This window comes from Micromys minutus (genome assembly GCF_963924665.1).
Source record: "Micromys minutus genome assembly, chromosome: 1".
Lineage (NCBI taxonomy): Eukaryota > Metazoa > Chordata > Mammalia > Rodentia > Muridae > Micromys > Micromys minutus.
The window spans coordinates 37,658,402-37,680,670 of record NC_137969.1 but is presented as its reverse complement, the minus strand read 5'-3'; positions in this window follow the sequence as shown (position 1 = coordinate 37,680,670).

Here is a 22,269-nt window from a genome sequence, read left to right as displayed (position 1 = left end):
ACAAGTAGTGTTCAATGCATGGTGAAACTCCTCATTTGCTTTGGAGAATTTGTGCTTAAATAAATCACTCATATAACCCAGAGAAGCTCCAACATACAACAAAGTCACATGCACCAAAATGTTCATAGCAGCCGTATTTATAATAGACAGAAGCTGGAAAGAACACAGATGTCCTTCAGTGGATGAGCGGATACAAAATTTGTGGTATATTTACACAATGGTATACTACTCAGTTATCAGAAACAATAACTATATGAAATTCTTAAGAAAATAGATGCATCTAGAGAATATCATCCTGAGTGAAATAACCCAGTCACAAAAGAACAGATTTAATATGCAGTCACTGATAATTGGATACTAACCCCAGAAAACTCTGAACACCCCAGAAACAACTCATAGACTTTATGAAGTTCAAGAAAAAAAAAAGAAAATCAAAAACCTTTATGCTTAATCTTTACACACCAAGAAACCTTGACTAATTCCAGGTTACATCTTTCTTTACATGTACTTTATGCTCATTGTAACTATGATCTTAATGCACACTATCAAACCTTTAAAAAAACCAAGTACTGACAAAAAAGTATTCGTATACTTTTATGCAAAAATGCTTAAAATCTGTGCATTTATCTTTGATTTTTTAAATAAAGTTGTTCAATTAAAATAAATAAATCACTCTCTTACTTGGCTTCAATTAGTACTCATTGAAGATAAACCACTTTCTGTGATCATGGGTGTTATTTATGGAATGCTTCTTGGAAGAACAGAAATGGATCTTGGTATCTTTCATGGTTGTGGAAGATTATATCACACTGGTGCCTGTCCTGGGTTCTGCGAAAAATAACTGCTTTTCTCTTGTAAACAAGTTTCTGAAAACTACAGAGCAAGTGGAATGCTCCTATGATTACCCTGAAAACAAACTTTTCCTATTGTGAAAGTTTCTTTGTGCCAACAAATGTCCCACCACTAACAATCAGCTCTGCTTTTCATGTCTAGGTAATACAAACATTTTCTGAATATTGACATGAAGAGATTTCATGGTCTGATGTTTGAAATGCTACTATTTAAGACAATGAAAGATTCCTGTTTCTCCATACCCCAGTGAGGATTATTCAGACATTTATATAATGGTTAGATACTTTACTATATTTTGGTAACAGCCTTCAGCCCCCCATGCATTTATTTCTAAGATTTGGCATGCTATAAGTCCTTAAGATTTGAAAAGTTGTTTGGGTTGACAATGTGCAATGCTATTTTTCTATAATTACAGTGCCAGAGAGAATTGCATTGTTGCATTTAAAAATCTGATATGTTCTGTATGTTTAAGACTTGTTCCCCAAGCACTTAAAAACACTGTTTTTTTTTTTTTCACTATCATTAGTTTTCATGTTACTATAGTTTTTCTTTCCCAGATTTTTGTGCAACTGGAAGCATGAGTTTTCACATGGCCATCTGTATTGAAGAGTCATTTAATCTCTGCACAGCTTGATACCACATCGTTTCTATCACTGGCTACTATTTCATTGAAAGGATGTCTTTGAACACATTTTTTTAATTTGTTGGGGGTGGGGTTTTTTACTTTTTATTTGATATTATCTGCATTTACTTTTAAAATGTTATACTATTTCTCCTTTTCACACAATCCCCTTCTCTTTGCTTCCATGCAGATGCTCCCACTCCCAAACACCCACTCCCACCTCAGTGCCTTGGTGTTCCCCTAAAATGAGAAAACTCACCTTCAGTGGCCAAAGGCCTCTCCTCCCATTGATTCCAGACAAAGCCATACGCTGCCACATATGTAAATGGAGCTATGGGTCTCTGAATGTGTACTCATTGGTTGGTGATATATGCCCTGGGAGTTCTGGGGGGAGGGGTGTTGCTGATATTTTTGTTTTTCCCATGAGGTTGCAAACCTTTTTAGATCCTTAGGTCCTTTCTCTAGCTCTTCCATTGGGGTCTCTGTGTTCAGTCAGATGGTTAGCTGCAAACATCTTCATCTGTCTCAGTATGAATCTGGCAGAGCCTCTGAGAAGTCATCCATATCAGGTCCTGCTAGTAAGCATTTTATGGTGTGAGCAATAGTGACTGGGCTTTGCTGGCTGCATATGTGATGAATCCCCAGGTGAAACAGTCTCTGGATGTTCTTTTCTTCATTCTATGCTCATTTATATGTCCCTTGTTTTCTTCTGTCAGTGTTTATTCTCTTTCTAAGAAGGACCAAGTAATCCACATTCTGGCCTTCTTTCTTTTTGATCTTCATAACATCTGGGGTTTTCCAGCTTCTGGCTATCATATATAAGGCTGCTATGAACATAGTAGAGCATGTGTCCTTTCAATATGTTCGACCAACTTTGGATATATGGCAAGGAATGGAATAGCTGGGTCTTCACATAGTACTATATCCAGTTTTCTGAGGAACTGCTAGACTGATTTCAAGAGTGGTTGTACCTGCTTGCAATTTCACCAACAATGGAGGAGTGTTCATCCTTCTCCACATCCTTACCAGCATCTGCTGATGACTAAAGATGTTGAATATTTCTTTAGGTGCTTCTCAGCCATTCAGTATTTCTCAGTTGAGAATTCTTTGTTTACTTCTGTACCCCATTTTTAATAGGTTTATTTGATTCTCTTTTGTCTTACTTCTTGAGTTCTTTGTGTATACTGAATATTAGCCCTCTATGGGGCTGGCAAAATCTTTCCCCAATCTCTTAGATGCTGTTTTGTCCTCTTGACAGTGTCCTTTACCTTACAAAGACCTTGCAATTTCATGAGGTCCCATTTGACAGTTCTTACTTTTAGAACATAAGCTATAGGTGCTGTGTTCAGAAAATTTCTCCCTGTGCCTATGTGTTCTAAGCTCTTCCCCACTTTTTCTTCTGCTAGTTTCAGTGTACCTGGTTTTATGCAGAGATCATTGATCCACGTGGACTTCAACTTTTTACAAGGAGATAAGAATGGATCAATTTGTATTCCTCTACATGCAAATAGCCAGTTGTATGAGCTACATTTGTTGAAAATGCTTTCCTTTTCCCATTTAATATTATTAGCTAATTTGTCATATAATGACCATAGGTGTACGTAAAAATAAGCATACATAAATAACATAATCTTTTTGAATATTATTTCAAGGTATTTATTTTTATAAAATTAAACTTTTACTGATTAAATCAAGCACATATGCATCTGCTAATAAAATTTTGAATGATAGATTGAATATAGGAGCAGATTAAGCACCTTTATATCTGAATGATGTCTTCTGTTTCATAAAGTTGTACCCTGAGCTATTATTCCACTTTTATAAAATAATGAACTATATGGTTGTTCTAAGTAACATTAATTAGCCATGGGCATAACAGACAACTCTGTAAAGCAATTAGATAGTAAATTAAATAAATGGTTAATAATAAAAACCAAGGGAGCCTGAAAGAATAGCCATTGATGAATGGCATGCACATCTTAAGTGTCTTAGAGGCTTCTTTATACCTCCCAATGTGAAGAACTTTTGAACCATTCTCACTACCCATATTTAAATCCATGATACTGAGAGATAAATCCTTCCCATTTTACAAGTTTGCAAAAACAGTAAGAACATGGTTCCACCCTGTGTTCTGCCATGCATCCCTCAGTCCCAGGTCAAGACTGAGGATATGTGTTAGAGAGTCATGGTTTGCCTAAACCCTGGATGCGTGTAGGTCTAATTAACAATAGGATTTTCTGATTGTCAGACACTATTTTCCCACTACTACAAAAATACTGTCATAAAAAGCATAGCCATCCATGAAGACTGTTAGAGAGACATTTTATATATTGGGGTCAACTGGATAGCCCCATGAGTCCATATGCAGGATAATGTTTTTTGATGCTAAATCCTGTCAAGGTTTGCAGTGATTAAAGACAGGCTATACTTGCAAAAAATATAACCAGAAATAAAAGGAACTTTCCTCTAAAGGAAATGTCATGTTTGAAGATTCCTCAGAGGGGAAGTTTTCTACAACTCATCTCCTGATATAAGACAAAAGGAAATAAGTTAGAAGAGGGATTTAAAGTGTTCAAGGCACTGAGGTGGGAACTGAAAACAGGGAAATAAGAGAAAAGTGGTGTGGGAATATTTGTCTCAATTTAGAACCAGGGCTTCTTGCTCTATCCTTTCAAGAGAGGAGATGCTGGATAGTAAGAATAGAATATGAAATAGGCAGAAACACATAACTAACAAAAGGCAGTTTGGTAATAATAAAAGATCACAAAAATCGAGATACCTATTATACATAGTTTTAACATGATATGTCTCTACACGCACCAAAAACCAGAAATAATATATCAAAATTCTTTTGAAAAAAAAGCTACTGTGTGGTGTGTTTCCTTTTACCACAGAACGGTAACAATTCTCATTATCTGGTGCCATAGCAATTTTAGCTAGCTTAAAGATGAAGTGAATTCAGTCATACTTTATGGTAATAATAGTAACTCAGCATTTATTAGGCAATCATTATAGTTGGAGCAGATGCCAGGTAAGTGTTTCAGAGGCACTAATTAGTCAATCTTTCAGTAGCTCATGGATCTAGCTGCGGCTATCATGCCAACAAACAGATTAGGTCTTGAGGTTCAGATAAATTGAGTTCACTGAGGTTTTAATTGGCAGAGAAAGTGAAGATAAAAAACTATACTTGAGATTCTATATGTTCTTGGTACTATTTCAGAATATCTTCTTGGCTGGTCAGTGACAAAACAAGATTTGATTCATACTTTATTTATTATGTTCTGTGTGTTTTTCTGATGTTCACATGAGATATATATTCTTTGGTCAAAGAAATTAGTAATTATCAGTCAAGTTTCTAGAGCTATCTGAAGAGGTCCTACACTGAAAATTTGGCTCAGAGACAGTCTTAATTAGAGTTTTACTGCTGTGAACAAATATCATGACCAAGGCAATCCTTATAAGAACAATTTTTAATTGGAGCTGGCTTACAAGTTTAGACATTAAGTCCAATATCATCAAGGCAGAATATGACAACATCTAGGCAAGCATGGTAGAGCGGGAGCTAAAAAGGGGGCTAGGGTTAGTGTCTTAAGCCCACACCCACAGTGTCACACCCACTCCTACAAGTCCATACCTACTTTGACAGGACAACATCTTCTAATAATGTCCCTACCTGGGCTGAGCATATGCAAACCATCAAAAAGGCTAAGATTGAAATAAGTAATAGAATATCTACTTGTTTTCATTTTGATATTTTTCTCTGTTTATTTTTGTAAAACAATCTAACAACAACTTTTTATTTCTGTGTATGGTTATTTTTTCTTTTTTAAAATATTTGTTGGATAGATTTTATTTACATTTCAAATGATATCTCTTTTCCAGGATTTTCCTCTATATCCCATGTCCAATCAACCTCCCCCTGCTTCTGTAAGGGTGTTCACCCACGAGAGCACACCCTGCAAGCTCCCTGCCCTGACATTCCCCTAAACTGGGGCATTGAGCCTTGGTGGAAACAATTGCTTCTCTTCCCATTAATGCCCAACAAGGCATCCTCTGTTACATGTAAAGATGGAGCCATGGGTCCCTCCATGTAAACTATATGGATAGTGGTTTAGTAACTGAGAACTCTAGTTGGTTGGCATTGTTGTTCTTAAGGGATTGCAGATCTGTCAACTCCTGCAATTCTTTCTCTAACTTCACCATTAAGGACCCTGTTCTTAGTTCTATAATTGGTTGCAAGGAAGCACCTACCCCTGCATTTGTCATGATCTGGTAGAGCCTCTCGGGTGCTTCTCAGCCATTCCATATTCCTCAGTTGAGAATTCTGTGTTTAGCTTTGAACCCCATTTTTTAATAGGATTGTTTTGAGTCTCGGGAGCATAACTTCTTTAGTTCTTTGAATATACTAGATATTAGACCTCTATCAGATGTGGAGCTGGTAAAGATCATTTCTCAACTGGTTTGTTGTTGTTTTATTTTCTTAACAGTGTCCTTAAACTTACAGAAACTTTTTAATTTCATTAAGTCCCATTTATCAATTCCTGATCTTAGAGCACAAATCATTGGTGTTCTGTTCAGAAATTTTTCCCCTGTGCCTATGTGTTCTAAGATTTTCCCCACTTTCCCCTCTAATAGTTTCAGTGTACATGGTTTAATGTGGAGGTCTTTGATCCTCTTGTACTTGATCTTTGTACAAGGAGATAAGAAAAGGTCTATTTTCATTCTTCACATGCTGACTACCAGTTGAGCCAACAGCATTTATTGAAAAGGCTGTTTGTTTTCCATTGAATATTTTCATTTCCTTTGTCAAAAAAATCAAGTGACCATATGTGCGAGAGTTTACTTCTGGATCATCTATTCTGTTCCATTGATCTACCTCCCTATCTCTGTACCAGTAAAATGTGGTTTTTAACAAAATAGCTTTGTAATGTAGCTTAAGATCAGGGATGGTAAATCACTCAGAAGATTTCTTGTGGTTGAGAAGAGATTTTGCTATTCAAGGTTTTGTGTTATTCCAGATGAATCTGCAAATTGCTCTTTGTAACTCTATGAAGAATTAAGTTGTAATTTTGATGGGGATTGCATTGAATCTGTAGAATGCTTTTGGTAAGATGGGTATTTTTACAATGTTGAGTAGAGCATTTTTCAGTTTCCATGTGTTTTTTGGCCTTTTTGTTGTCTTTGGTGTTATTAAAGACCAGCCTTAGTCCATGGTGATCTCATAGGATGTATGGGAGTATGTCAATCTTCTTATATCTATTGAGGCTTGTTTTGTGACAGACTATATAGTCAATTTTGGAAAAGGTGCCATGAGATGCTGAAAAGAAAGAGTTTTCTGTTGTTTTAGGATAAAATGTTCTGTAGATGTCTGTTAATTCCAGTTGGTTTCTAACCTATGATAGTTTCACTGTGTCCCTGTTCAGATTCTGCTTCCCTGGTCTGTCCCTTGATGAGAGTGCGGTGTTGAAGTCTTCCACTATTATTGTGTGTGGTGTAATGTATGTTTTGAACTTTAGTAGGATTTCTTTTATGAGTATGGGTGTTCTTGAACGTGGAGCATATATGTTTAAGGTTGAGAATTCATCCTGATAGATTTTCTCTGTAATGAGTAAAAACTGTCCTTCCTCATTTTTTGATAGATATTGGTTGAAAGTCTACTTTATTTAATATTAGAATGGCTACTCCAGCTTGTTTCTTGGGGCCATTTGCTTGGAAGGTTTTTTTTTTTTTTCTATTGAAAAACTTTGTTTCAAAAAAACAAAGATAAATATACAAAGTTTCAGCATTTTTGCATAAAAGTATACGAATACATTTTTAAGGTTTTAATTAATTATTTCTGGATACATATACATACAAATATCTATGTATATAACAATAATATAGAATAAGAGGCTATTAATTTGAGGGGATAGGAGAGAAACTTGGAGGGGCTGTTGGGAGAAAACGGGGATGTGAAACAGTTCTATCTCCAGCATTTAACTCTAAGGTAGTATCTGTCTTGGTTTCTGAGATAACTTCACTGAAGCAGCAAAGTGCTGGATTCAGTTTATGTATCCAGTCTAACAGTCTGTGTCTCTTTATTGGGAAATTTATTCCATTTATTTTAACAGATATTAAGGAGTAGTAAATATTGTTTCTGCTATTTTTGCTGTAAAAGGTAGAATTATGTCTGTGTTTCTTTATTCTTTTGGTTTTCTTGCTTAGTTATTTTCTTGCTTTTTTTAGGATGGAGTTTATCCTCATTGTGTTGGGTTTTCCATTTATTATTCTCTGTAGGGCTGGATTTCAGGTCAGAAATTGTGTAAATTTTGTTTTGACCTGAAATATTTTGGTCTCTCAATCTATGGTGATTGAGTGTTTTGCTAGGAACAGTAACCTGGGCTGACATTTGTGTTCTCTGTGGATCTCTATGAGGTCTTTCCATACAGATCTTCTAGCTTTTATAGTCTCTGTTGAGAAGTTGAGTGTAATTCTGATTGGTCTGCCTTTATATGTTACATTGCCTTTTTTTCTTACTGCTTTTAGTATTTTTTTCTTTGTTTTGAACACTTGACATTTTGACTATTATGTGTTGGGAAGAATTTCTTTTCTGATCCAATCTATTTGGTGATCTGTAGACTTCTTTTATGCTCATGGTCATCTCATTCTTAAGGGTAGGAAAGTTTTCTTCTACGATTTTGTTGAAGATATATATTGTGCCCCTTAGTTGACTTTTTTTGCCCTCTTCGATTCCAATTATCCTTAGGTTTGGTCTTCACATTGTGTCCTGGATTTCCTGGACATTTTGTGTTAGGAGCTTTTTGGGTTTTGCATCTTCTCTGACTCTTTTGTCTATGTTTTCAGTGTTATCTTCAGCCCCTGAGATTCTCTCTTCCATCTCCTCTAGTCTCTTGGAGATCTTTGCATCTGACTCCTGATTTCTTTTTTAGGTTTTCTATCTTCAGGCTGTCTCTTTTAGTATTTACTTTATTGTTTATATTTCCATTTTCAATTCCTTCATCTTTTTGGTTGTGTTCTTTCAGTGATTTTTGTGTTTCCTCTTTAAAAGCTTCTATTTTTTTTTCCTCTGTGTTCTCTTGTCATTATTTAAGGGAGTTATTTATGCTTTTCTTCAAGATCTCCTTCATCATCTTGAAGTATGATTTCAAGTTTGAATCTTGTTTTTCTGGATTCCACTACCTGCTGTCTTGAGAGAGCTGGATTCTGATGTTGTCAGATTATCATGATTACCATTGGTTAAGTTATTTTGCTTTCCTCTTGCTACCTACTTATCTGTGGTTATATGTGGTCTTGATTTCAGTGACTGCACCTGTCTTTTCCGTGGATCTGAGGGCCCATGGGTTCAGGAAGGAAACTGCTTCTGCATGTTCACTTTTTGTGTCCTAGCAGTGAGTTCTGTTGGCAGGTACTCAATTGTCTTTGTGGGCTCAGGTAGAGGGGCTCTTGTGAGGCTGCTATGGGGATTTGGGCCTTTGCCCACTGGTCCTGAGTACTAGTGGTGGGGATCTGCCTCTTTCTCCAGGCTGAAATGAACCCTTTTCAGTGAGTGCAGCACTCTCAGCTCACTGAGAACTCAAGGAGTGCCCTTCCTGTGTCATTGTGTCCAGGTGCAAAAGTTCCAGTGGAGCTGAGTTTCCAGAACTTCCTTCCCCAGGCAGATCAAGATTCTCTCTGATACAGTCCAGGCATGGGCACTGCCTCCAAGAATTCTCCGTGCTCTGGGTACTCACTGCACAACCTCACTAGTTCAGTGCCCCAGGTTACCTGATGGTCTAGGTGGAAGAGCTCCTGGGAGTCAAGTCTGCCAGCACAGCCTTTTCTTCAGGGGTAGATCTGGTTACTCCATTGCTGTGGGCTAGAAAGGAACTTTTGTCACAACCACCACCTTCAAGCACTGTCTGTGTTCTGGGTGCAGCCTCCTCAGGCCTAGGCCCCAGGTTATCTGCTGGTCTAAATGGCAGAAAAACAGGGCGTCGGGTCCAGGAGCACAGCCTTTTTCAGCAGATCTGGGTACAACCTTACTGTGGGCCTGAAAGGAACTTTTGCCACAAGCACCACTGCCAAGCCCTCTCTGTGTTCTGGGTACTCACTGCACAACCTTCCTTACTCGGTCTATGCCCCCTGTTACCTGCTGGTCTATGTGATAGAGCTCCTTGGCCTCTCCACTATTTTTTAATATTTTTTAACATCAGTAAACTCAATTCTCTAATAAAAAGACAAACTATCAGACTGGCGATATAAACATGATCCACCATTTTGGAATATACAGAAAACTCATCTCAGCAACAGAGAAATATACTACCTCAAAGAAACTTTTGGGAAAAACTTTCAAATCACATGGTACCAAGAAACAAGCTGGAGTAACCATCCTAATATTGAATAAAATAGATTTTAAAACAAGTCTTCAAAAAATACAAGGTAAGACACTTTTTAGTCATCAAAGGACAAATCATTAAAGATGAACTCTCAATACTGAACATCTATACTCCAAATACAGAACTACCCACCTTCATTTAAGAAACTCTACTAAAGTTCAGAGCATATATTACACCATACATAATAATAGTAGGAGACTTCAACACCACACTTTCATCAATGGACAGATCATGGATGCAGAAACTAAACAGAGACATAATGAAACTAACCGAAGTTATGAATCAAATGGGTTTAACAGACATCAATAGAATATTTCATCCTAAAACAAAAGAATATACCTTCTACTCAGCACTTCATGGCATCTTCTCCAAAATTTACCTTATACTCGGTCAGAAAACCGTCTTCAACAAGTAGAAGAAGATAGAAATAATCCTATATATTCTACCAGATCACCATGCACAAATGCAGGTCTTCAACAAAAAAAAAAACCCACATAAAAATGGAAGGTTAACAATGCCCTATTCAGTGATAGCTAGAGAGGAAAATAAAGAAGGAAATCAAAAACTTTTTAGAATTTGATGAAATAAACAATAAAAAGAGGTCAAAGGGATATAAATTGGAAAGAAAGATGTCAATATATTACTATTTGCAGATGGTATCATAGTATATTTTTGTGACCTCTAAAAATGCCACCAAGAAACTTTTATAGTTGATTAACAACTCAGCAAAGTGGCTAGATATAAAATTTACTCAAGCAAATCGATTGACTTCTTCTGTTCCAAGGACAAACAGTCTGAGAAAGAAATTGTTGAATCAATACCCTTCACAATAATCACAAAAATATATAATTTGTTTGTATAATCCTAACCAAGCAAGTGAAGGCTTTGTGTGACAAGAATTTCAAGTCTCTAAAAAACGATATTGAAGCAGACCTTAGAAGATGGTAAAGTCTCCCATGCTCATGGATTGGTAGGTTCAACATAGTAAAAACAGCCATTTTGCTTAAGGCAATTAACTGATTCAATGCAATCCCCATGAAAATTCCAATTCAACTCTTCATAAGGTTAGAAAATGCAATTTGCAAATTCATTTGGAATAATAATAATAATAATGATAATAGTAATAGTTGTAGTAGTAATTATAATAATAATAATGATTAAAAATTCAGGACAGCCCAAAAATATTTTAACAATAAAAAAACCTTCCGGAGAAATCACCATCCCTGACCTCTGCTTATATTACAGATCAATTGTGATTAAAACTGCCTGGTATTGTTACAGACATAGCAAGGGAGTTCAGTAGAATAGAATCAAAGACACAGAAATGAACTCACACACATATGGTCTTCTGAAGAAGATGATGATGATAATGATGAGGATGACTATGTGCAGACTTTGCAGATTTCTGATAAATATATTTTATTTGTATTCATGCCATCTATTTTAAATTAATTAAATCTTTAACATTTAAGAAAAACTCTACCAAACTTATAACTTGGAGTATTTTCTACATATATACCAAATTAATTAATTTCCATAAATAAAATGTCTGAGAATTTTAAGACTAATTAACTCAAGAAAACTTATGGATTTACCCAGGAAAACTCTGAAGTATATGAAAAGGTGTAGAAAATAATTCATCAAGCTTAAGGTTCTAGATTGACAACCAAGCTATGATTAAAAGGTAAAATGAATCTTTACAATAAGATGCATGGAAGAATATAGAGAAAAAATCTTTTTGCTTTAGTTGTGTTGTTAAAAACGCAGAAATAAAAGTTTAACAGGACACAGATGCCCCATGATTCTGTGTATGCTAAGGAGCAGCAGCCTTGGGTATAGTGTATGCTATTAAGCCTTAGCTAGGCCATAATGGCTAAGGTTTGCCATTGCAGAACTAAGACGTCTAATTTAGGTGGCTACTGTGAGTTTAAGGACAGCCTGATGACAGAGCAAGGAACTAACATAAAATCCAACAATAAGGCAATAAAATGTCATATCTTATCCTCAGCTGGCAATAAGTAAGAACAGCATAAAACAACCAAACCAATGAACAAAAAGTGCACTGGAAACAAAGTTTGAAAGGGGTTGGGGGACACATCTTCAGAATACAGAGAAACATATGCTTCTGAAATTACATTTAGTGCAATTAAGGAAAGAGTGATGTCATTATTGTATATTATTTTCAGTAGGGAGTGGATTTCTTTGGAAAAGCATAGATCATGAAAAAGAAAGAATGCTAAATTTTAAGCAGGATCAGAAAGGAATGTACAGGAAAATAAAATTTGAAATATACTTTATGAGCAGCATATAAACATGAAAAACTAAATGATAAGAGGAAATACAACTTGTATCTTTGGTCAACTCCAAGTGTAAGTGAGATAAACTGGAAGTTCTAAAATAATATAGATAAAATGGGACATGTTGAAGGTTCAGTTAAATAAAATTCAATAAAGTAAATACATTCCAAAAGTAAAGAATATAGGAATTTTAAAGTATAAGAATTAAAGATGAAACCAAAACTTAAATAATTAAATTACATTTGAATGTCTTATTAATTCTCAGCAAACACAAATATACTAGAAAAACCTCCAAAATTGTTCAAAAATAGGAGGACAGTATTAGGGAGGTACAGGTATAACAGTTTAGGAATTTTACAGAAACATAAACTTAAAATTAGGACAATATCTTTTAAAATATAAGCACATACTAGGAAATTCTAAAGAACTTGTAAAATAATATATAAAAAGAGGTCTCAAATTAAGTTTAAGATGCTTAAAATCAAAATTAATAATAAAACACCAAAATGCACTATAAACGTCAAATAATGTCTTTGTTAGGGCTTTATTGCTGTGAACGAACACCATGACCAAAGCAAGTCTTATAAATGACAACATTAAATTGAGGCTGGCTTATAGGTTCAGAGGTGCAGTCCATCATCATCAAGACAAGAGCATGGCAGCATCCAGGCAGGCATGCTGCAGGAGAACCTTAGAGTTCTACATGCAAAGGAAACCAGGAACAGATTAAGCATCCTCAGGCATCTAGAAGGAGTGTCTCCAAGCCCAGCCCCAGAGTGACACACTTCCTCCAACACCCTGGGCCAAGCATATACAAACCATCACAAATAATATATCAGAGAGCTATATTCTAGACAAGAAGAAAAAGATGTTGCTCATATCTTATGAGACTGAAAGCTGGTAGAAATTTTCTGTTGGCCCTTGTTCATGTCTCTGAGAATTTAACTTATATGTACCATTTGCTTCACTAATTCTCTTTCTGCAATCTGTATTATAGAATGACTTATATAAATGGAGTTGTTCAGGTAAACTTAATTTTGTAATGGAAGGTGTTTCAGTATGCATTAACCAACAGTTATTAGAAAGGTTGATGTAAACTCAGACCACAAAGAAGAACGGAAAGCAACCCAGTTCCTCTCCACAGAACCAGGTGTGGTCTGGCACTTCTCTAATAATCCAGAGGAAAAATAACATACAATGTATTGATTGGACTATTAATTTTGTTCAAGATATTTTTCCATGCTCAGGTTAGTGTGATAATGTTTATCCACAGAAATAATTGTATAAGAAACCCCCAAAATAGAAGACCACCTGTCCCATCATATCAATGAAGCAATTAGATTAAAGTATAAGTACTGTGCTAATATTTCTAGAACTATTCTGTACATGGATTAATGGGTCTGAGGAAAGGATGAAAGAAATTATTCTCAAAAAGAACCAGAGCTTAATAGCACTGTAAACTAGTTTACAAAAGATTTTAAGCATGATACATTATCAAAATTCTGCTTTAGATAAAACACAGGCTATATAAAATTTTCTGAACAATATAAAATGGTGATTTGAAACTAGGAAACAAAACATGCTACACACATATAATCCTAGTGATTTAGGGAAGCTGATATAGAAGGACATCAACTTGAAGCCTGCACACATATGATACATATAGAGTATGAAATCAGTCAGAAAACCTTATCAAGATCATGCCTAAGAATAAAATGTGTAGATATAAAAAACAACAAAAACAAAGCTGTGGATACAGGTCAGTAGCAGAATCCTCTCATCCTGGAGCAACCCTTAGGCTGTCTCTATTACCACCATCACAACAGCCAAAATAACTTAAAGGAAAAGTTCCTATTACTCCAGAGTATCCTCACTATTCTGTCTGGTTTATTTTATAAGCAATACTGGAAAAGAATTAAGGAAAATGTACCAAGAAGTAAAAGAAAGCAAAAAGAACAGATTTTTTTTTAAAATAAGGATGAACTTTAAGGATAATGTAAGTTACTCAGCTGATAATTTTTACTTTGTGGAATTCAAGGAACAGAGGAACATAAAGGTTGGATTTATAGTGGTATCAGTTACCCACTATTTTATTCTTTATGGTGTAGGTCTTGTAACTCAATTTTATAAGAACATTAAATAAACTATCTATGTAAAATGAAGGAGCTTCTTGTGTTAAGGACTTTGCCCTTATGAAGAAAGATGTAATTGGACAAGTCACTAGGCAAGGAGTAGGTGGGACTTACAGGTCAAATTGAGGAAGAGAAAACAAGAGGGACTTGGGGTTTTTTGGAAAAGGATTTTTGGCCACAAGATGTAACAAACTAGAGGCCTCTGGTAAAATGGTAGATCCACTAAGATCTGTCACCATAGAACTAAACTTAGTATGGCTTACTAATTAGGATGTTAGTTGTTGCGCCAAGAAATTGAGTTACCTGATGATTCTAAATTAAGATTGTATGGTGTTTTACTTCACACAGCAACTCAACTGAGTTTCAGAGAAATGTAATGTTAAGGCATCCAAGCCTGCAACAGAATTGGGATGCATAGGGCTCGCATGCAGTGAATCATTATGGGAACTTACCGACTTTTGGGAGGAGATTTCCAAGCACTAGGTCGGAGACCCTGATGTGATGAGAACACCCCATTGGTGCCATGTGGCCCGCTGGTGCTTGGCGTAGTGTTAGATAGCACTTTTAAAAATACTGTTTTTTAATGCAACAAAATCTTATAAATGTTGCCTGTTACCTAGTTCTCCTATGAAAACAGTAGTATTCATATACCACTAGGCAACGTGTATAGCAAAAGTGCCTTTGGCAAACTCAGTCACAAATGGGAAACCAATATATGTATATATAATGCACCCCCTTGTCAAGGCTCAGGAGCAATCATGGCTGAGAAAGATGAAAGATTGTAATAGGCAAGGGATGACAAAAGTCAAGCACTGGCTTTTGTAGATGATGTATGAAGCCTTACTTCATACATCGACACATGGCAGGTATGCTTGCCTGCACAAGATAAAGTCAGTCAGTGTTTTCTCTTGAAGTGGGAAGGTGTTCATAAGCTGCCAGTCCTTGATGAGGAGCTACGGAAAGCAGAGAGTTTTGGAAGACAGTTTTATTTATGGGTGTGGCTTCTGGGATGTTAGCCCACAATCTTAGCAGATGGTCCCACATCTGGTATATGTGAGCAGATTAACTTAGAATCAGTGCATTATTGTAGAAACATGTAAAGAGAAAGGACTTAAAGTTTGGAGCCAGGAAAGGGCTCAAATCTGTGAAAAGAAAGAGGTGAATCTCAGAAAAATATAATCAACATATATTCTGTAAAATACTCAAAGTATTAATAAAATAATCTACAAATAAAAATAGATCATTACTACTGAACAATTACACTGCTTTTTTCCTAACTTTTTATTGATTCTTTGTGAATTTCACCTAATGCACCCTAATCCCACTCATTTGTCAATCTTTTCCCATCTGCCCTCTGCTCTTGCAAATTCCATCCAAAAAAAAAAATTAAAAATGAAAATTAAATTAAAATTCAAAATATCAACAATAACAGCAAAAGCAAAAAGCAAGCAAAAATAAGACAGAACAAAACAAACAAACAAAAAACCCCCCACTTCTTACCATGGTTTAATATGCAAAACTTAATTGTATTCTTCAGATTATTAAAGTGAAAAAACATCTCCAGTCCATCCTAATAGACTCATGATTTCAACTGATATATGGTTACCACATAGGAATATGACTTAACAAAGCAGTGAATAAGGGATCCTCCTCTGTCTGGAAAAAGATTCCTAAAAATTAAATATGTATAGATGGGTAAAGAGACAAGATAGTTCTTTCACATCCCTTCACTTTAATAAATAGGTGATATATGTTAAAGCAGAGCAAATTAAATGATAATTCAATACTAGGTCTGACTGGTACTTAATTGTGAAGTTTACATAAATGAGTGAGAGAACATCTCTTTGAAAAGGAATGGGCTGGAATGGCATGAAAGAGGGAGACCAAGAAGCATCTAAGATCAAAGGATTCTATTTATGTAAATGATACAATACATGAAGACTTCTAGAGGTGACAATTTCCTCTGCTGAATTTAGGAAGATGAGGAAAGTACACAACAGTTCATACACTAAGTGTTTACAGTTCAAACCTAAGAACCATAGGAAAGTCTTGTTACATCATAGTCATTTTTTTTTGGAATACTCTAAATAAGGATTTAAAGTAAGGATTTCCATATTTGGTTACAAAGACAAAACATGAGAATATGCCTTCGAGAAGTTCAGATTAAACAGGAAGCTTAATAGGGTTAAAGGCAAAGAGATAAAGAATGATACATTTATTATATTAACACTGACCAAAGGAAGACTAGATCAGTGATATTATCTTCAGTCTAGACTACTTCACAACAAGAAAAAAGTAATCAGTGTTCAATACAAAGCAAAACATAATGTTATTTTTTTTAAAAAAGCAATTATCTGATGAAATAGGCTATTCTAAACAGGCATACATCTAATCAAGGAATATAGGAATACATGAGGTAACACTAAAAATCTGAGTAGAGAAATAGTCAAGTTTATCATTTCAGTTGAAATCTTCTACAGCTAAGTAATTGATGAACCAGGAAGGGTAAAAATCAATAAGTTGTACATAGTTTGACCTTGATTAACAATATTTTTGGTCTAATTGACATTTACTAAATTTGCTACCCAAACAATAGTGGAAGTCAAGATTTTCTCAATTAAACGTGGCATACTTACAAAAAAACCCCCATTTCCTAGGATGTTGAATAGAATATTTAATATTTTAGGATATTTAAGGAAAAAAAGTTTAGCAAATTCATTCTCAAATTATAGTAAAACAACAGCAAAAAAATAACTGTGCAGTTCCCTGTGGTTGAATATTAAAAATTATCCTCTTGTATAAGTTAAAGAAAACAGTCTCTAAATATTCTTAATCAACTAAAGATAGTATCAAAATTATGAATTATAAATATAAATAGTACTTATAGAAGGAATTTGTTCTGTGCTATGGTGTTTTATGGCAGAAACCTTGTGAGAGTTTTTTGCTTGACTGAAGGCCTACTATATCAAATGAAACCCATAATTTACACTTCTTAGGTGACTAAGAACCTGAGACTAGTTGCCCCAGAGACCAAGGGTAAATACTACTGCTTCTTTAAAACAAAAGCAATAAAATGACTCCCACTGATATTCTATATTTATCACTGCCTTGCTCAGCCATCATCAGGAAAGATTCCTTCTGCAGAAAATCAGAACAAATACAGAGAACCAAAATCAGACATTATGCAGATAAAGAAAAAGCCACTAGAACAATCAGACCTATACTTGATGCCTCTATCAAATCCTCTCACCGACAACTCAGGAAATCTGCAGAACAGGAGGCACAGAGAGTAAAAGCCCCAAGGTATGGATAACTCAGTGGAAACAAGGCTCTCTGAATCTTCAAGATCCATGGAAATATGAACTCCCGAACACTGACTGCAAGATGCACCGGGTCTGCAAGGGTCTTGATCAAGTTGACTGCATATATATTATTGCTTTCATTTTAGTGTTTATATGGGATTCCTGTATGGGAATAAGTAAGTTTCTGCATTTGTGCATTCTCTTGGGCTTTTTCCCCCTTGAATTTACTTGTTTCATTCAGTTCCAATGTGTTACTTTTTGTTCTTATCGTATTATATTGTACTGCATTTTATTGTAATATATTGAGTTGTTATTCCTTAGAAACCTGTTTGTTTACTAATAAGAGACAGAAAGGGAATTGATCCAGATGGGAGGGGATGTAGAGAGTAAATGGATAATTTAAGAAAGGGAGAAATATAATCACAATTTTTCAGTAAAAATAAACTATTTTCAATAAAAGGGGGGGGGGTTACTCCATGCAGAAAGCAAGGCAATGATCACCTTTCTAGAGGTGGCTAGAGGAAAGACCAATAACTTGTAGAGAGGATTAATGTCAATGAACAGTTGGCTTACAAAATAAAACCCATCAGAAACCAGAATCCATGTACTAACATGAAAAACTAAACTAAACAAACACAACTACTGTTGACAGAAATTAAGATTGCCATCCATAGGTCCTATGACTATAGACATAACTGAGGGCTAAGGGTGCAGGTGGTGAGTAGAGGAAGCCAATTCTGCATTGGTTTCTTTAGCTGCAAGGGGACATTGATAGTACTTTGTGCTGGAAGACTAATTGTGAGCCACACCATTAAGGTGCACTGGGTCAGGGCTGCTTGGAAACCAATGTCTGAATGTTTGAAACTGTAGCTGAGAGTGCTTCAGAGGTAATAGAACCTCATTATATTTCAAGCAGTTGCCTATGTTTAGTTGCCTAGATACTTAGGAGTCAAGAAAGAAAGTAAGCATTTGAGAATGATGTTTAATGCAGGTCCATATCAAAGTGAAATGACCGAAGAGTCCAGATTCAAGTGGCTTCATTATCCATGTTCTTGGGCACAAATAGTATTTCCTTGCAATATGGAATTCCTTTTGAGAATTTTCAGGTGTCAAAAACACATGATAGGCCTTTGTTACAGAAAGCACATTAGAGAACAATGTTTGTTCTGCTGTGTAACTGCTCTGCCTATCACCTTGCCATCAAGGGCTACTAGGTTTTTCTTCAACCTTCACTTTGCAAAACAGACAAGAAAATCCATTGAAGAAACTGTCATTGACCCTACTACTAAAATAGCAGAAAAGGCAACATGGGAACATGTTATCAGCTACTTACTCAGTTCTCCTAACATGCTTCCTATGTAGGCTGAGGAGTGTTAGAACAATTACAGCCATTTGTTTGGCCAATCTAAGGTTTTCTACTAGCTCCAATTATAGTTATTATGACTTAGTTCAGAATGTCAGTGCCACTTGTCAAGCTTCCCTTCCACCAGGAGAACTACCCCACCTCTGGCCAGGGTAGGAATTATGCAAGAATCTTGCTGTTAGGTGTTCTGAACAATTCTGATTGTGCTGTGCCTAGGGTAAGCAGGGTGAACAGCTGCAGTCTTGCTGAGCTATTTCAAGGCAGGTTTTGGAGTTTCTAGACTACTTTTTCAGGCATAAGGATAGTTAAGGGGACTGTTTGACTGCTTGTCTCTTTGTTCTAGATTCTTCCAGCAACACAGTATAGGACAAAAACTGCTAAAAAGGTATTAAAATTCTTCTTTTCTGTGTTATTTTTTATGAAAAAAATGACTAGAAGAAGCATTAATTATAACAGAAACTTAGTAATTTATCATTAACACTGATTTATCATTAACAGTGCTTTAAGAGTTCTTTCTATCATTCTGGTTCCCAAGCAGAGGTGAGGCACATGATATGTTTCAAAAACTGTTCTGCTCACGCTTCAACCAGGAAATGCCTTGACCGATGGTTCCAAGTAAAATCCTGAATAGTTCTCTGTCACTCAACTGGGAATGAAATTCAATATGCCCTCATATATGTATATGATATATGTATATATCAGCCCTAGGCCACAAACACATAAGTTGTCTTTATGGTTTAAGTTACATTTTTGTGCCTGCTGTTCAAAATTTTTTCATTAAAGTTATTATTACAAAGGAAACATATTGTATTAAACACTCAGAGTGGTGGTTTATATCTTTTTGTTATGTAATAAAGTGTGTTACAAATGAAGTTCAATATAAATGCCAAGTATATCAAATGGGGAGCGAAGCAGATTTTTTAGCTGTTATGCATTCAAAGTCAAAATCTCCTGGCTTTACCTTCAAACCTGCAAAACGACTTAAATATTCCCTAAGGCATCTCCATGGAAACACTTTTTAGACCAATGTTCTCCAATCTTTTTCAGATCTCCATCTGCCATGGGTCAGACCCAGAATTGCTCTCTAATAATGTAACACATGCTGAAACAACCAAGGGTTGAAATCGCAGGTCTCCAAGGTGAAGGTCACCAGTGAAGGTCTTGCCTCCTACCAACCTCCAGTTTTGTTAAAAGCAGATGATTACATGCATTGTTACTGCATGAGTGAATCTGCATATCTTAATACAAGGTCAAAGCACTTTTATTTATCTTCTATTTATTACCAAGAATCATTCCCATTTTCTTTGACCTTGGCCTAAAAATTAGAATAAATATCAAATTTAAGCCAAAACATGTGATCCTAAACATTTTACATCTCTTTAGAAAAAAGTTCATCTCTATTTTTGTTGGCAACTTTCTTCCATAGGAAAAGAGAATTTTTCTTTATTATTCAAACTGTGCAGGTGCACAAAAAATATTGTTTAATTTTTTTTAAGGTGTGTGTATGAGTGTGTGTGTGTATGTGTGTGTGTGTGTGTGTGTGTGTGTGTATGAGTGTGTGTGTGTTTGTGTATGTGCAGCTAGAGGCCAGAAGAGAGCCGACATTATGGAGCTGAGTTCTGGGGAGCTTCATTAGGTGCCATATAATTGCCTTTTACTCTAGGGAATATGTCCTTTCAGTATCCTGAAGACAAGCAACTGTATTAATTGTACATAAAAATACATGATTCAATATACATGATCTGTACCTATTTAGTATATATACATATTCCTACAAACTTTATTCTCAGCACAGCACAGGTACATTTGTCTAAGGAAATAAGTTCAACAAATAGTAGGGAATTTCTCAATCCTTTTCACCTGTAGTTGCATCTTTATTTTTTTAGGGATAGTATAACTTCTGTCTCTTCACTGGTTCATATTCATGTTTTTGCCAATATTGTTGTGAATATTAAGTGAGAAAAATATTTTCTTGAGGTCAGTCTAAGACTCTTTCAATAATTTTGAAAACATGAGTTAAAATTTAATTAATTTAACAGCTATCTTTCCACTTGGACTTCTGTATCCACAGATACTGAAGATATAGATAAGTGGTTGAAACTATTGAGATAGTTCCTCACAATTCTAGAGGCATGAGATTGAAGATGGGGGTAACTCTTTTCTATGTCTGATATAAATACTCTTCCTGGCTGGCAGGTATCAGCTCAGTTTTTCCACAGGTAGTCGGTGTTCTTTGTGTCTAAATGTGCACACAAAGAAACATTTTTTTATCCTCATCTAACAAGAACAATAACTCCATTAGACTAGTATCCACTGACATAGTTTTAATTAAACCCACTTGCTAGAGTCCCAACTTTGAAGAGGAGTCAACTTAGCATTTAGAGTTTAAGCAAGAATTGGGTCCATTTGATAATGTTAAAAACAAACACTTAAGACATTCCAATTTTAAATTATTTTATTTGCATTCTATTTGTTGCCTGCCCCAATACCCTTTCATAATTCTTCCTCCCATTTTTCACTCTTGACTCTGAGAGCATTCTTTTCACTCATACCATTCATTTCTCTTGCCTGGAACATCAAATCTCTGGAGGATTATGCGCGTCTTCTGTCACTGAGGTGAGACCAGTCAGACCTCTGCTACATATGCACCAGGGGCCGTGGACCAGCCTGTGTATGCTCCTGGTTCGTGGCTCAGTCTCTGTGATTTTCCTGGAGTCTGGTTTAGTTGAGAATATTGGTCTTCTTCTGGGGTACTTTTTCCTTTCAACTTCTTCAAACCTTCCCATAATTAAACCATATGGGTCCCTGACTACATTTCAAAGGTTGGGTGTAAGTATTTGCTTCTGTCTCAGTCAACTCCTGGAAAAATACTCAGAAGACAGCCCTTCTGTCCTCCCATCTGTAAGCACATCAGAGCATGGTAGTATAAGGCCTTGGTGTATCCCCATGAGATGGATCCCAACTTGGGTTAGTCAATTGACTGGCTTTCCTTTAATCTACACTGTTATTTCTGCAGTTCTTTTAGACAAGAACAATTTTGGGTCAGCAATATTGATTCTAGAGTTATTAACTCTGACCCTCAATTTGAGGCCCTCTCAAACTACTGGAGGTAGACTCTAAGTTGCCTTTCTTCAATGTTGGATATTTTGGCTAAGGTACCTCCAATGAGTGCTGAAATAGTCTCAACTTTCTTCTAGAACTTTCTAGAGAATTCCCCCACCTCAAATTACCAGAGACTGGATATTTTCATTCATTCTCTTGGCCCTCTTGTCTTCTCTCTTGTCCCCCTTCTCTGCCCAATATCTAATTGTGTTCCCTTTTATTTT